At 41.4% G+C, this 16,374-nt stretch overlaps 1 pseudogene; it reads left to right on the top strand.

Moving 5' to 3' along the window:
- Positions 1–15,925: 15,925 nt before the first annotated feature.
- LOC134374192 (U6 spliceosomal RNA) lies at positions 15,926–16,024 on the top strand (annotated as a pseudogene).
- Positions 16,025–16,374: the final 350 nt, after the last annotated feature.

Raw genomic sequence — 16,374 nt, 5'->3', positions numbered from 1 at the left:
TTGTGTTATTTCAAACAGCCCATCTTCAAGTTCAGAGGTTCTCTCTTCAACTTCGACAAGCCTGCTGGTTAAACTCTCCGTTGTGTTTTTTATTTCGCTGAATAACTTCTTCAGTTCAGCAAGTTCTGCTACATTTTTTTTCAGGACATTGATTTCCTTGTATATTTCCTCTTTCAGATCCTGTATACTTTTCCTCATTTCATCATGATGTCTAGCTGAGTTTTCTTGTATCTCATTCAGTTTCCTTAGAATTATCACTCGAAATTCCTTGTCAGTTATTTCAAGGGCTTCTTGTTCTATAGGATCTAGAGTATGAGATTTATTAACTTTTGGTGGTGTACTTTCTTGATTTTTTGTATTTCTGGTGTCTTTTTTTTGGTGTTTATTCATTGTGGCAGGGGGTTTCACAGTCCACCGGTTTAAGACTAATGACTAACTAGGATGTTGCTGTGGTTGCCAATTTGGTATGGCTCCCGCCGTGACTGCTCAGTTGGCCTCTAGTGTCTTGTGTGTGTAGTTGCCTCGGGTCTTGGGCTTCTCCGGGGATCCACCTTTCTGGTCAGCTTGGACTCTGCTGGGCTGGTGGATCACGTACCACAGGGTGTGTGATCTCTGTTGAGCTTTCACTTTCTGTACAGGACTTCTCCCCGTTCCGTGTGCTCTGGCCCAGGCTGTTAGATCGTGCAGTGGCGACCCCACCGGGTGTGTGGTTTCTGTCGAGTCTCCGCCTCCCTGGCCGCACGTCTCCCCCCTCTGTGCACACTGTGCTGGGCTGGGGTGTGTCTTCTGCACCCCTCGTCTATCAGCTGGGCCTTCAAGACCCTGCTCAGCACCGCCTCGCCCAGGAAGTCTACCAGGTTTCTGCTAGGCACAGACGACCGGTCTCTCTGGGTGCCTTTGTAGCACTGTGTAGATCTTTCTCGGGTCTTGTTCACCTTTGTATCCCCCCGGTATAAACCAAGTCTAGTGCCCGCCTGCAGCCTGCTCTCCGGCAGGTTCAAGCGGACCTGGGAACTCTCCTACCACACTATTCCCAACCAGAAATTCGTTAGGCTTTTTTCCAAACTGGTGGTCGCAGAGATGGTATCTGCCTCCCAGTAACAGGAAGTTTACCGGGGCCGGAGTCCAGGGTGTGGTGGAGTGACAGTCGGCCCGCCCGTACTTCCTAGCCCTCCCAACACTGGTCGGGACGCCCCACACCCCCAGCCCCGCCAGAGAACCGCGGAGGGAGTGGGAGAGGAGGCCGGCCCGCAGGGTCCGGAAAGCCCCGTGCCAGGCCAAGCAAATGGGCTCAGTGATGGCCGAGCAGGGCGGAGCTGCCCGCACCTGGGAAAATGGAGGCAGCACCGGGGCAGTGAGTGGCCTGGTGGTGCAGGCGGGAGCCGTGTGGGCATCCACCCCCCGAACAGAGCTGTGCCAGGGATCACTCACAGTGCTGTGCCAGGTCCGGCGCTCCCTCTGTCTCTGGTTTGTTGCCTTCCATGTTCTCGGCGCTGCCGCCTTGGGCTGTTCAGTCGCGGCGCCGCTCGGGCGCTCCCAGGAATCTTCTTTAATGCCGGCCTGAAACCTCGAATCCTGAATAGGGCAGCTGGCCGCCTTCAGTGCGGCCCCAGCCTCCGGGATCCTGGCTGCATCCACAGCAGCCCTGGCGCCGTGTTCCCTGTTTCAAGACTCGCTTTTGCAGCTAAGAATCAGTTCTTTTCCTGCTCCACACTTCAAAGCTGTTGCCTGTAAATGAGGCAGCCTCTCCTGCCGGGGGCAAAGTGGCGTTGAGCCCCCACGACCGGCCAGCAGCAGCAGTCCTCCCTTAAGAGATGGCCAGAGGAAGGTCCACAAGTTTCCCGGCTGCCTGAGGCCCAGTGGCCACCTTTTCCACCTCAGCTACTCCGCGCCAGCCGCCGCAGCCGCCGCCATCTTGAAACTCATGGCCTTGGTGTTATCAGCACCACACTCTCCCAAGTGAGCCATGGGTTGGCCCGAGGACAACGATTTTTAAAAAACAAACAAAGCAGTGGGAAGATCGACTGAGGGTGGGCGATGAGCCATGTCTTCCCCGCTTAGGAGCCTGTGGGGTCTGCCCTGTGGCATGGCATTCAGGGAGGGCGAGCAAGAGTGCAGCCCGCTCACAGGGAGTTTTGTGCATCAAAAGAGGGAATCCAAGCATCTTTCAGGTCCACATAAAGACCTAAACCAGGAGTAAAGAGTACAGTCTACTAGTATCACTTTTTTTGCACTTTGTGCTTTTTTGTTGGTGATTTTGCTGTTTAAAATGGCCCCCAAGCATAGTGCTGAAGTGCTGCCTGGTGTTCTAAGTACAAGAAGGCTGTGATGTGCCTTACAGAGAAAATGCATGTGTTAAAGAAGCTTTGTTCAGGCATGAGGCATAGTGCTGTGGACCATGAGTTCAATGTTAATGAATGAACAGTATGGCACAGTGAGAGAAAGAAGAGGAAATTCACCACTCTGTACCTGCGGCCACTCTGGAAAGTGTTAAAGTAACATGTACAGTGTGTGGTGGAGCTGCGGGAAAGATAGAAAGTGGCTGAATTTGTATACTCATGAGATGACAGTGATGACCAATAAAAGAAAGCACAGTGGGTAGAACTGTTGTGAGGTTGAAAGAGAAGTTTATGGACACATTACCGAGGGTCAGGAAAGCCCCATCTCAGTTAGGCTGGCAGGCTTGTACATTTCGAAGAGTAGTATAGTGTAAAAAATGTTACAGTGGCAGTTGAGGTATGCAAGGCACATCCTGCAGATTAGGAGGCTGCAGAATTTTAAAAATTCCTACTGTGTATTGAACAGGAAAAGGGTTATGTAGAAGAGCAGGTTTTTAACACTGATGAGACTGCCTTATTTTACAAGGGTGTTGGCAAATGAATCTATAAACCATAAGAGGTCTCCAAAGCCCCTGGCTTTAAGTCATTTAAGACCATGTAATTAATTATTGGTACGAAATGTATATTAAATAAGCTGCCTCTAAACAGAAACACACATAAAACAAGATTATGTGCATTAGTCTGTTTTCTGTTGCTTATAACAGAATACTTGAAACTGGGTAATTTATAAGGAAATAAAATTTATTTCTTACAGTTTTGGAGGCTGGCAAGTCCGTGGTCCAGGGAGATGCATCTGGTAAGGGCCTTCTTCTGGGCGGGAACTCACTCCAGGTTCCTGTGGTGACCAGGGTGTCACCCGGTGAGAATGGGCTGAGCAAGGGAATTAAGCTTTTTGCTTGCACTACTTATAAAGACATCAGAATCACACCCATTACTCCATGAATGGATCAATCTATTCATGAGGGCACAGTCCTCATAATCTAATCACCTCTTAAAGGCCCCACCTTTCGAACACCATAATTGGATTTCCCACCCTCTTAACACTGTTACCATGAAGATCAAATTTCAATACGTGAACTTTTGGGGGACACACTTGTAGAGCTAGGGCTAGAGCTGGAGCTCACAGACCCCTTGAGCCCGTTGTCCAGACTGGGTCACAAGCCCTTCACATGCAGGTCTATGAGCTAGGTGTAGAGCTAGGGCTAGGGTCTGGTGCTCACAGACCCCTCGAGCCTGTTCACAAATCCTTCCCATGCAGGTCTATGAGCTAGGTAACAAGAAAAGGTCCTTGGAGCTATGGTTGAAGAAATAATAAGCTTTATTCAGCACGCACACGTCTAAGAGCTAGGCAGTCCAAAGAGAAACTGAGCAGCTGTCAGCAAAGTCCAAAGAGAAACTTCTTTGTAGAGAACCCTTTCTGGTACATCCTAGTCTCTTGGGAGTGTAGACTCCCAGAGCCGAGGGACAAAACAGCAAAGGAACTAACAGATAAATGAAAGGATGAACAAATGAAGAAACACACCACGGGTCATTTATTTCTAAGCCTGAACTTGAGATGAAGTGCAGTGCTACATTTCCAAAAAACTGCGACCTAGGAGGCCGCAGAGATAACATCCCGAAATGATTTAAGTCCGACTGTGAATGCAACGATCATGTGCTTAACTATGTGCCTCAGGCTGGCTGGTCAGCTCAGTTGGTTAGAGCACTATGGATAACAACAAGGTCCAGGGTTCGATCCCTGTACCGGTGAGCTGCTAAAATAATAATAATTATTATTATTATTGTTGTTGTTGTCTTCTTGTTGTTGTTGTAATTATTTGTATAATAATAATTATTATTAGTAGTACTATTATTATTATTACATTATTATTATTATGTGCCTCATTTTCTACACTGGGGCCCTTTGAGGAGATGCTGTAACTCTATATTATAATCAGATGGACTACCTCTGCAGAAAGCCCTTTTGTCCTGTTCTTTTGTGGCTGGGACAGTAAAGGGGCGAGAGGCTTCCGTCTGGCATTGGAGTCACGCTGGTTCCGACCAGAGCTGACAGCAGCGGTCAGACGTGGTCACTGGGGAGGGAAGTGCCATGAGCACACAAGTGCCTGAGACCCCGGCAGGTGCGGGCTCATCACCGGTCCCCGCCAGCCTGCAGCGCAGCGCAGTGGCACGAGCGGCAGGTGCCGGCTTTGCTCCCAGACCTCTACGTCCGTGCTGTGACAGTGAGCAAGGCTGCTGGGAGCCTGGACGGCTCGAGCGGAGACGAATGGGAACGTCTGGGGTAACGCACGTCCGATTTTGTAGAAAAGAGCTGCAGGGACACACCTGGCTCCGTGGCGGGTCGCGCACGTCGGGCAGGGCGGTCGGGGCGGCCCGCGGTGGCGCCGTCTGCGTGTGCGGGAGCCCCAGGCGGCTGCGGTGCAGGAGGCTCGAGAGCCGGAGCCGGAGCCGCAGAGCCAGCCTCGCCCTGGAGCAAAGTCCTCTGCCGCTGTGGAGACTTCGGTTGTAGTTGCAGGGCCTGCTTGACGATTCTGCTGTCAATGGCGAATCACAGTCACGACGGTATTTAGAGAAAGGCACTGTCTGGAGAATGTTCCAGAACCCCAGAGTCTCAGATCGGGACCGTGGAGCAGGAAAACCCTGTGTCTCCCCATAGTCTCCTGGGTGAATTAATAATTCATCTCCTGTTGGAGGGACGGAGTCTGACTGCCTTATGCGCTGGCCAGCGTGCCCCTGGCCTTTCCTGCCTGTCCTGGGCTGCAGGACATCCAGAAGCACTGGCCGCCTGCGCCCTGCGTTCCTGCCATCGTTCAACAACGGCTTTGGAGGCTTTGGAAGCATCTGCTGGCAGTGGGACTCCACTGATCCAGATAAGGAAAGACGCGTGAGTGAAGCTGCTCACCTGCTCACTAGCTAAGGTCTCCTCCACCTCTTCTCCTGCTGTTTTTCTCTTTCAGATTTTCATTTCTTCTTTTTCAGATCCTATTTTATTACCAACATCACAGGTCAAACTCTCTGAGACTTCTAGCACAACTTTGAAAAAGCATAGAAACCTGAAAAAGAACCATAGGAAAGAAAGCTGCCCCGTTTCCGACTTGCTGGGGTTCCTTGGCCTTGATCAGGACGGCGACAATGTACAGACGTACATTCCACGTCCTCAGGGCCTGCGGGGCTTCCTCCTGCATTAGCATATCTGGGCCAGTGTCTAAAACTCACCTGCCTTTTTCCTATTAATAAAAATCTCTCTGGAATTTGTACCTTGCTGTGTCTGGTACCTTGCAGCTCTGATGAATGTTTTTGTCATCTGTTACATTGCTTTTTATCATTTGCTGTCCATCTGCCTGGACAATTCCCTGTAGACCTGGCCCACTTCAGAAGTGTTTAGGAAGGTCTTGATGAGGATTAGACAGAGGTTACTGAGGTGATAGTCTTGGAAACTGAGCTGCTTCATAGGTTCTATTTACTTGATGAAAAAGGTGGCCTTAACTGAAATGTGTGGATTGTCTTTGTGGTTTCTTTCTTACTGCTTGTAGATATTTCACCATACTTTCTATTTACTTTCCTTAAAAGTTATGATTATCCTAAAAAAAAAAAAAAGAAAGAAACATAGAATTACCATAAGATCCAGCAATCCCACTTCTTGGTACATACCCAGAGGAATTCAAAGCAGGGACTCAAACAGGTATTTGCACACCCAAGTGTAGAGCGTTATCCACAATGGCCAAAATCCATCAGTGGATGAATGGATAAACAAAATGTGGTATAGTCATACAACAAAATGTTATTCAGCCCCCAAAAGGAAGGAAATTCTGTGACATGCTACAACACAGATGAACCTTGAGGACATCACGCTAAGTGAAATAAACCAGTCACCAAAGGAGAAGTACGGTATGACTCCACTTATACGAGGTATGTAGAATAGTCAGATTCGTAGAGACAGAAAGTAGAATGGTGCTTGCCAGGGGCTGAGGGAGGGGGAATGGGAGTTGCGGTTTAATGGATACAGAATTTCAGTTTGCAAGGTGAGAAGTGTTCCGGAGACAGATGGTGGTGATGGCAGCACAACAATGAGAATGTACTTTTATGCCACTGAACTGTACACTTGCAAATGGACAAAATGATAGATTTTATGTTATGCATATCTTACCGCACAAAAAAAGTAGCGACTAATTTGGCTCCGTACACATTAAACCATGCCCTCCGACAGTGCAAGAGTTTGCTCTGAGAGAGAAAGGCACAGATGCTTTGTGAAGGAAGGTTTTGGGGCTGCCTGCAGTCGCTCTGAGTTACATTTGTCGATAGATTTGCATTTGTATATAAACATGGGGCTTATCTGTGTCACCTTGAAAGTGCTGCTGAAAAGTGCTGCTGAATCATTTTGCCACTATCACAAACCAGTCCAATATGCCACTGCTTGAACTACCGTGTTCCAATTGATTTTTTATAGTTTGGGGGAAATTAACTTTTATGTGCCTGTAGTGCTTATCGCAACATCAGAATAAAAGGGCAAATTTTGTATTGACTTTTGTTTTATTTCTCCAAGTAAACTTAGAAGGTGTCAGTGTGTAAAGAAGGAGAAGAGGAGTTTCTGGAAAAGTTTTCGGTTTAGGGCTTGTTGCTGAAGGAACTTGGGAACCAAAGTGCTGAACTGAAGCTCCTGGGTTGTTCTGATCCAAAAGCATCTTTGTATGGATATCAGCCGCATAATTAACTGTGTGACATCCATGGACTGCTTAGAGAAGTTACTTATCATGCTGCTGACACCCAGACAAGTTGAAGGAATGAGGAAAACCTTCGGTACAGTCACAACATGGCTTTTTGATATTTCTGAACCTATAGAACTCAATTTGGTATGGTTTTAAGCTTGAGAAGAATTTTATATAGTCAAGTTAAAGTACACTTGATGAAAATGTTTACACTAAGTCTAAATGAACCTTTTGGTCTGACACAGTTCACAGGAGACAGGGACAAGAGTACCAAGTTAAATGATGCCACAAATGAACCACCATACAAATCCAGAACATGAGTGTTTCGTGAGGCAGTCATCCTCGTCTCTTCTAAACATTGTGATCAAAGTGACCAACTAAGAAGATTCAACAACCAAATGCAACATGTGAATCTTGGTTATAACCATGTATAAAAAAAAATTGAGCTGTCGAAAACGTTTTGCAGACAACTGGGAAAATGTTGATATACACTGTATATTAGATTATATTGGGGACTGAAGTTAATCTTCTTAAGTGTGATTCTGCTATTGTTGTCAATAGACTTGAGGAGAAAGTTCTTTTTTTCTTGGAGATGCACACTGGTAAGTAGTAAAGTATTGCAATACCTGCAGCTAACTCTTTAATGGTTCCAAACAAACAGATGGACAAGGTAGCTAGGGAAGTAAATACAACAAAATGTGAAATATTGAGTACTGTGAGGGTATATGTTTATTGTAGTATTATTTTCGTTCTTCTTTATGTTTAAATTTTTCATAATAAAAAGTCGGGAGGAAAATCGATCAAGTTATGCAGTCGGTCTAAGCTACAAACCCCTCCTAGGTAGAGAAGTCTGGGTTTGTTCTCTGGCCTCCTGAAGAATTTGTTTGCTGATATAAAAAGGAACATTGTGGGGCCGGCCCCGTGGCTCACTCGGGAGAGTGCAGCACTTGTAGCACCAAGGCCGCAGGTTCGGATCCTATATAGGGATGGCCGGTGCGCTCACTGGCTGAGCGTGGTGTGGACAACACCAAGCCAAGGGTTGTGTTCCCCTTACCGGTCAAAAAAAAAAAAAAAAAAAAGGAACGTTGTGAAAAGAAATTCAATTTGAGCAGGAGAGGTGAAGCTCACAAGCAAGTTCCAGCATTTAGAACTGAACCTCAGCATGGAAAAGAGAATTTGGAGGGTAGAAAGATGGGTGTGACGTTGTCCTTGGACTCTGAGTCTGGGTAGAAGGACAGTCTAACTGAAAAAAGCCCTGTCACTAAAATCTATAGTAGACTCTGAGCACCCACCACCGTTAGAAACAAGGGAGGGGACATGCCTCTAGATGCATCTTTAGGCAGTACGTGGAAGGGAGGGCCACTTGAGGGTAAGCTGGGTCTCCGCAGTCCTGCGCGTGGGGCTGAACTAATGCAGTCCTGTTACTGCTGGTGGGATCCTTTTGTGCATGTCAAGCTTTTGCCTTAATTTACCTCATTTATTTTTGCTTTTTAAAATTACTTTTGTACATATTTATGGGGTACAATGTATGTTTCCATACATGTATACATTGTGTAATGATCAAATCAGGGTAGTTAGCAGACCCATCACCTCAAACATTTATGATTTCTCAATTGGCTTTACCACAAACTTTTAACCTCAAAAAATGTAATGGGGGTGAATGGATAAAAAATTTTTTTTCGAAGTGCAGTCTTGATTCTTTAAGAAATTTAAAAATGGTGTGCATTCTTTTTCTCTGCTCTCTGCTCCTACTTCTACTTCTTTGACCTGGCCATCCATTCAGTGTTCCCACCCTATTCCAGCTCTGCCCAGCTTTCTATCCTTATCTGCAGCTGCATCACCTGCACACCACCCCACCAATCCATCCCGCCCACCACTCCCAGAGCAATCTTCCTAAGATGCAAGAAAATGACACCTACGCATCCTCTTTTTTCTCAGCTACAAAATATAATTGGTATACAGAAAACTGCACATAATGCATACAATTTGGTGAGTTTGAATGTATGTGTACACTCATGTTACCATCACTACAATCCATGTAATAAACATATTCATCACCTCCAAAAGTTTCCTTATGTACATTTCTATTTTTTTTTTTTTTTGGTTTGTTTTTATTTTTGTTTTGTGTATGTGTAGTGGGAACACTTATCATGAGATCTACCTTCTTAACAATATTTAAGTACAAAATACCTTATTGTTATCAGTAGGCACTATGCTGTAAATAATTTTGTAAATAATTTATATAAATCATATATAAATTTATATAAATAAATAAATTTCTATTAATTTATATTTTTATAAATAAATTTATGTAAATAATTTATGTAATAATTTTGTAAATAATTTATGCTGTAAGTAATTTTAAATAATTATTTACTATTGTAAATAATGCTGCAATGAACATGCGAGTGCAGACATTTCTTTGAGATTCTGATTTTAATTCTTTTGAATATGTACCCAGAAGTGAGATTGCTGGATCATATGGTATTCTGTGTTTACTTTTCTGAGGAATCTTCACATTGTTTTCCATACTGGATGTACCCTTTTACATTAATATCAACAGTATACAAGGCTTTCGGTTTCTCCACAACTTCACAAACACTTATCATCTCTGTATTTCATAGTAGCCATCCTAACAAGTGCGATCTGATAACTCAGTGTAGTTTTGATTTTCATTTCCCTGATGATTAGTGATGTTGAGTGTATTTTTATATACCTCTTGGCCATTTGCATATTGTCTTTGGCAAAATGTCTATACAAGTCCTTTGCCATTTTTTAACCAGGTTATTTGCTTTTTTTGCTATTGAGTTTTAGGTGTTCCTTGGAATTTTGGAAATTAACCCTTTATCAGATATGTGGTTTGCAAATATTTTCTCCCATTCTGTAATCCGGCTTTTCACTCTGTTGATTGTATCCTTTGCTATGCAGAAGCTCTTTAGTCTGATGTAGTCCCACTTACATTTTTTGGCTTTTCTTGCCTATGCTTTTGGTTTCATGTCCAAGAAATCATTGCCAATACCAATGTCATGAAGCTTTTCTCCTATGTTTTCTATTCTTTTTCTTTCATAGGAGTTCTGTGGTTTTAGATCTTGTGTTCAAATCTTTGATCTGTTTTGAGTCCATTTTTGGTTTAATTTAATTCTTTTGGATGTGGATATTCAGTTTTCCTACCACCATTTATTGAAGACTGTCCTTTCCCTACTGTGTATTCATGGCACCCTTGTCAAATATCAGTTGACTGTATATACCCAGATTTATTTCTGGGCTCTCTATCCTGTTCCATTGGTCTGTATGTCTATTTTCATTCCAGTATCATACTGTTTTGATTACTGTGGCTTTGCTACATATATACATGTAGTTTGTTTGTTTGTTTGTTTGGTGACTGGCTGGTGTGGGGATCAAAACCCTTGACCTTGGTGTTATCAAGTACCAAATATTAACCAAGTGAGCCAGCTAACCATTAAATATTAACCAACTAACCAGCCAGCACTGTAATATATTTTGAAATTAGAAAGTGTGATGCCTCCAGCTTTGTTCTTCTTGTTCAAAATTGCTTTTGCTGTTTGGGGTCTTTTGTGGTTCCATTTGAATTTTACGATTGATTTTTCTATTTTTGTAGAAAATGTTTTTGGAATTTTGATAGAGATTGCAATGAGATTGCTTTGAGTAGTAAGGACATTTTAACAATATTAATTCTTCCATTCATGAACATGGGATATCTTTACATTTATCTGTCTGCTTCTTTCTGTGATTTTTCTGTAATGAATTTCTTTCTTTAGTGTTTTATAGTTTTTAGTGTACAAATCTTTCATCTCTTTGGTTAGGTTTATTCTTAAGTATTTTATTATACTTTTTTGTGCTAATCTGAATGGGATTTTTTTCTTAATTTCCTTTTTGGATACTTTGTTGTTGGTGTAGAGAAATGCAACTGGTTTTTGTGTGTTGATTTGGTATCCTGCATCTTTAGTGAATTTGTTTATTAGCTCTAACAGTTTTTGGGTAAAGTCTTTAGGGTATTTTGTATAAGATAATGTCAGCTGCAAAGGGTGACAATTTAACTCCTTCCTTTCAGATTTGTAAAACTTTTATTTCTTTTTTTATTTTTTCTCATAGTTGTTTAGGCTAGGACTTCCAGTACTATGTCAAATGGAAGTGGTGAGAGTGGGCATCTTTGCCTTGTACTGGATCTTGGATGAAAAACTTTCAGTTTTTCCCCACTGACTATAATGCTAGCTGTGGGCTTTTATATATAGCCTCTATTGTGCTGAAGTAAGTTTTTGTATACCTATTTTGTGGAGAGTTTTTAATATAAAAGGATGTGATGTTGAATTATGTCAAATGCTTTTTCTGCATCTACTCAGATGAACATGTGGAGTTTTTTTTCTTTCATTCTGTAAGTGTGGTGTATCACATCGATTTACATATGTGCAACCATTCTTGCATGCCAAGTATAAATCCCACTTGATTATGGCATATGAGTCTTTTAATGTGCTGTTAAATTTGGTTGGTTTGCTAGGACTCTGTTGAGGATTTTCGCATCTATGTTCATCAGAGATACTTGACTGTAGTCTTATTTTCTTGTAACGTGTTTGTCTGGCTTTGGTATGAGGGTGATGCTGGCCTCATAATGAGTTTTGAAGTGTTCTCTCTTCTATTTCTTGGAACAGTTTAATAAAAATTGGTATTAATTATTCTTTAAATGTTTGGTAGAATTACCTATTGAAGTGATCTGGTCCTGGGTGTTTCTTTGTTGAGAGGTTTTGATTACTGACAGTTCTGTTCAGGCTTTTTATTTCTTCTTAATTTGGTATTGATAGTTATACATTTCTAAGAATCTATTCATTTCTTCTAAGTTGTCCAGTTTGTTGATGTATGATTATTAGTTCATTTAGAACTTTTTAAAATTTCTGTAGCATTTGGTTGCTCCTCTTTTATTTCTGCTTTTATATATTTTAGTTTATCTCTTTTTTTCTTAGTTATTTTAGCAATGAGTTTGTGAATTTTGTTTATCTTTTCAAAAAACCAACTCACAGTTTTGTCAATTTCTCTCTATTGCTTTTTTTCTAGTTCTATTTTACTTATTTTTATTCTTATCTTTATTATTTCTTTCCTTTTGGTAACTTTGGGCTAATTTTGTTCTTTTTCTATTTCTTTGGGGTATAAAGTTGGGCTGTATATTTCAGATTTTTTTTAAAATGTAGACATTTATTGCTATAAATCTCCCTCTTAGTACTGCTTTTGTTGTATCCCATAAGTTTTGGTATGTTGTGTTTTTATTCTAATTTTTGTATATTTATATTCTAATTTTTAAAAATTTATTCCTTGACACCGTGGTTGTTCAAGAATGTGTTGTTTAATTTCCATGTGTTGATGAGTTTTTCTGATTTTCTTTTGTTATTGATTTCTAGTTTTATTCCATTCCATTGTCATCAGAAAGGATACTTAGAATGATTTCTATCTTCCTACATTTGTTAAGACTTGTTTGGTGATCTAACCTATAATCTGTCCTACAGAATGCTCTGCATGCACTTGAAAAGAATGTGGATTCTGTTGCTGTTGGGTGGAATGTCCTGCCTGTGTCTGTTAGGTCCACTTGGTCTACAGTGTTGTTCAAGAATACTGTTTCCTTCTTAATTTTTTGTCTGGATGATCTATTCATTATTGAAAATGGGGTATTAAAGTCTCCTCCTATTATTGTCTTGTTGTCTATTTCTCCCTTCAGATTAGTCAATGTTTGCTTTATATATTTAGATGCTTTGATGTTAATTGCATATATTTTTATAATTGTTATATCTTCCTGTTAAATCGACCCTTTTATCATTATATGGTGACCTTCTGTATCTGTGTGACACCATTTGACTTATTGACTACTTTCTCTGATATAGGTATAGTCACCCCTGCCCTTTTATGGCTACCATTTACATGTAGAATATATTTTTCTATCCATTAGTTTAACCTGTGTGCATCCTTAAATCTAAGGTGACTCTCTTGTAGGCAGCATATGGTTGGCTCTTGTTTTTTTTAATACATTCAATGACTCTATACCTTTTAATTGGTGAGTTTAATCCATTTACATTTAAAGTGATTATTAATAGGTGAGTATTTGCTGCTGCCATCTTATTAATTGCTTTCTGTTTGTTTTGTAATTCTCTTGTATTTCTCTTGCTGTCCTTCTTTGTGGTTTGATAATTTTTTGGTAGTGGCATGCTTTGATCCTTTTCTCTTTATCTTTCATGTATTTCCTGTCGATTTTTTCTTTGTGGTTACTATGGGGCTTGCACTAAACCTCGTATAGTTTTAAGGTCTACTTTAAGTGATAAAAATTTAATTTCAATTATATATGAAAGCTCTATATTTTTACTCCCCTCCCCACTTTATGTTATTGATATCAGAGTTTACTTGTTTTATGTTGTATATTCATTAGCACATTTTTGTAGTTATAGTTATTCTTAATACTTTTGTCTTTTAACTTTTATATGAGGGTTAAGAGTGATTTATGTGCTGCCATTACTGTATTATGACATTCTGTTTGTCTATCTATTTATCTTTTATTAGTGAGATTTGCAATTTCATGTGATTTTGTGTTGCTGTTAAGCCTCTATTTGTATCAACTTGAAGAACTCCCTTTAGCTCTTTTTGTAAGGTTGTTCTAATGGTGACAAACTTCCTCAATTTTTATCTGGACAAGCTTTTATCTGTCCTTAATTTTTGAAGCACTGTTTTGCTGAGTATAGTATTTTTGGTTAGCAGTATTTTTCTTTCGGTAATTTGAAGATATCACTCACTCTATCTGGCCTACAAAGTTTCTGCTGAGCAACCCACTGATAGTCTTATGGGAGTTGCCTTGTATGTGATGGGCCTTTTTTTTTTCTTTGACTTTTGACAATTTAATTATATGAGGGGTCTTCAAAAATTTATGGAAAGTTTAGTCCTATGTTTTAATTTCATTTTCTATAAACTTTTTGAAGTACTCTTATAGTATTTCTAGGTATAGATCTCTTTGGGGAAACTTTGGGCTTTATAAATTTAGATGTTCATTTTCTTCCTCAAATTTGGAATGTTTTCAGCCATAATTTTTAAAAATAGGATTTCTGCCCCTTTCTGTTTTTCTTCTCCTTCTGAGATTTCCGCAATGCACATGCTGTTTCACCTGATGGTCTCTTGTAAGTTTTATAGGCTTTCTTCACTCTTGTTCTTTTCTTTCTTCTTTCTTACTATTATTATTATTATTATTATTGTTGTTGTTATTGTTATTATTTTGGCCTTCTTGCTTCTCTGAATAGATAATTTCAAATAAGGAAATTATGAGTTATATTTCTCTTACCCCTTTTAAATGCAGTTTTTCTTAGTTTTTGTCCTCTGTCAGGGTGCAGCAACCTCATGCCTGGTTCTGGAATTCTCACAAAGGCATTCTCATCTATGGATAGTGGCTAAATTGGTGTTTCTTTGGGGGAACTAGGGCTGGAGAAGGACTTTTTTTCTGCCATCTTGCTGACATCACTCCTGTCTCTCTTTTTAAAAATACTGTAATGTTCTCAAATCATCCCTTCAGGAGAAAGCCGAAGCCCTTTATTATGTCAGATAAGGCTTTTATTTAGCACTAACTGTCTTCTTATACCTTAGGGACTAAGGAAAGAGTGAGTAAAATAAGTTGAATCTTGCTGTCAGGGAGTTTGCTATCTGTGCATGGTCAGACAAGAACAAAGGAAGGTTTCAAGTGTTTCAGCTGTCATAAGGTTCTTCTCTCCCTTGTCTACCTTATGACCATTTATCTTTCCAGGGTAATTCCAGAAAACTTCCCGGTAATGTTTTCCTGATGCTCCTCCTCTTCAAACTCTCTCTCACCCACTCCAGACCACCTGTTTTGCCTCTTACCCCCTTGCTTGTGGCCCTTTGCATTTTTCACCCACTGGGCATAGCTCCTTGGGTGTCAGAATTTTTGTCTTTTTCACAAAGGAAAGGAATGTGTCCCGTAGCGACTTACTGACAGCTGTAGGAACTTTATTAATAGCATTTTCTTCCTTCTTGTGACTATTTATGATGGTACAATTTGACCTGTGTCATTAGACCTTCCACTAAATCCCTTAGAGAAGATTTGCTTCCAAAGCAGTGAGACTCTGATGCACACACAGGAGTGTGAAAGTGGACCTAGGACCTGAATGGTTCTGTGCTGGCAATTAATTAGACCAACATATCAACTCACTAAATTATGTGATTGACTCATGGCAAACCTACCCAACTTGGGGGAAGTTCAGGTTCTGCTCCCTGGTGATTACAGCCGTGGTTGATTTTGTAATCATGAGGTGGTAGGAGATTTAAAATCCAAGAAAAATTCCAACCTTCCCATCAAGTACACCTCTCTCCTTTTGTCCTGCTCTGTTATTTTTCAAGGCACTTAATGGCCTTCAACACACTATATAATTTACCATTTGTCTTTTCTCTACGAGAAATACATCAGTGAGGGGAGGGATTTTTTTCTGTCTTTGCTATACCAGTCGTTCATTGGTGTATCCCAAATGCCTAGAGCAGTGCCTGGTACATAATAGGTGCTTAATAAATATTTTGTGAATGAATGAATGAATAAAAATATAAACTGAGTTTGTAAATACCTTCAGATACAACAGATACTGAATTTTGGCCACACTCAGAAGGATCCCCTGTGGACACACAGGGGCCATTTAGGCACCTCCCTACTCATAGCTAAGGCTGGGGCTGGGGGGTGCTGGTGATGCACTTTGTGGTTGTGGCTCAGAGGCAGGAGTCAATGGAGCCTGACACGTGGATGGTGAAGATTGCCAACAAAGGCAGACATACTATCACCGTCTTCACAGGGGATTGACTACCTGGCACTCGGTTCCTCCTAATCCACATTAATGGTGTTTGCTTTGGCAGCATGTATATTAAAATTGGAATGATACAGAGAGGATTAGCATGGCCCCTGCACAAGGATGACATGTTAATTATGTGGCTGCATTACTTGAAAACATTGGACAGTGAAGTTTGTTGAAAAGCTAGGCTTCCCCAGATTTCCATCCACTGAACACAGGAACAAGAATGTCCTGTGCTTTTCACACTTTTTTCTTCTCTTCTCCTGGCCAGTTTTCTCTTTTAGGGCCTCATTTCCTCTCGTGGACACTGCTATGCAGCTTCCTAATGAATCTGCCTGTCCCAGCCATTCCCTGTCAGCATAGGAAGACTGGTGGAACAGGAGCACAGAGAGAGATCGGACCCTCTCGTCCTGAATGCAGTGGCCTACAGGGTGGGGCAAGCACCTGCCCAGCGGTTACAGTGGCCAGAGCACAGAGGCACACCCCTCCTTGAGGGACAGC

The sequence above is a fragment of the Cynocephalus volans genome, chromosome 3, assembly GCF_027409185.1.
Source record: "Cynocephalus volans isolate mCynVol1 chromosome 3, mCynVol1.pri, whole genome shotgun sequence".
Classification (NCBI taxonomy): Eukaryota; Metazoa; Chordata; class Mammalia; order Dermoptera; family Cynocephalidae; genus Cynocephalus; species Cynocephalus volans.
Note: the sequence above shows the minus strand (reverse complement) of the source record. Positions and strands in the feature narration are given on the sequence as shown.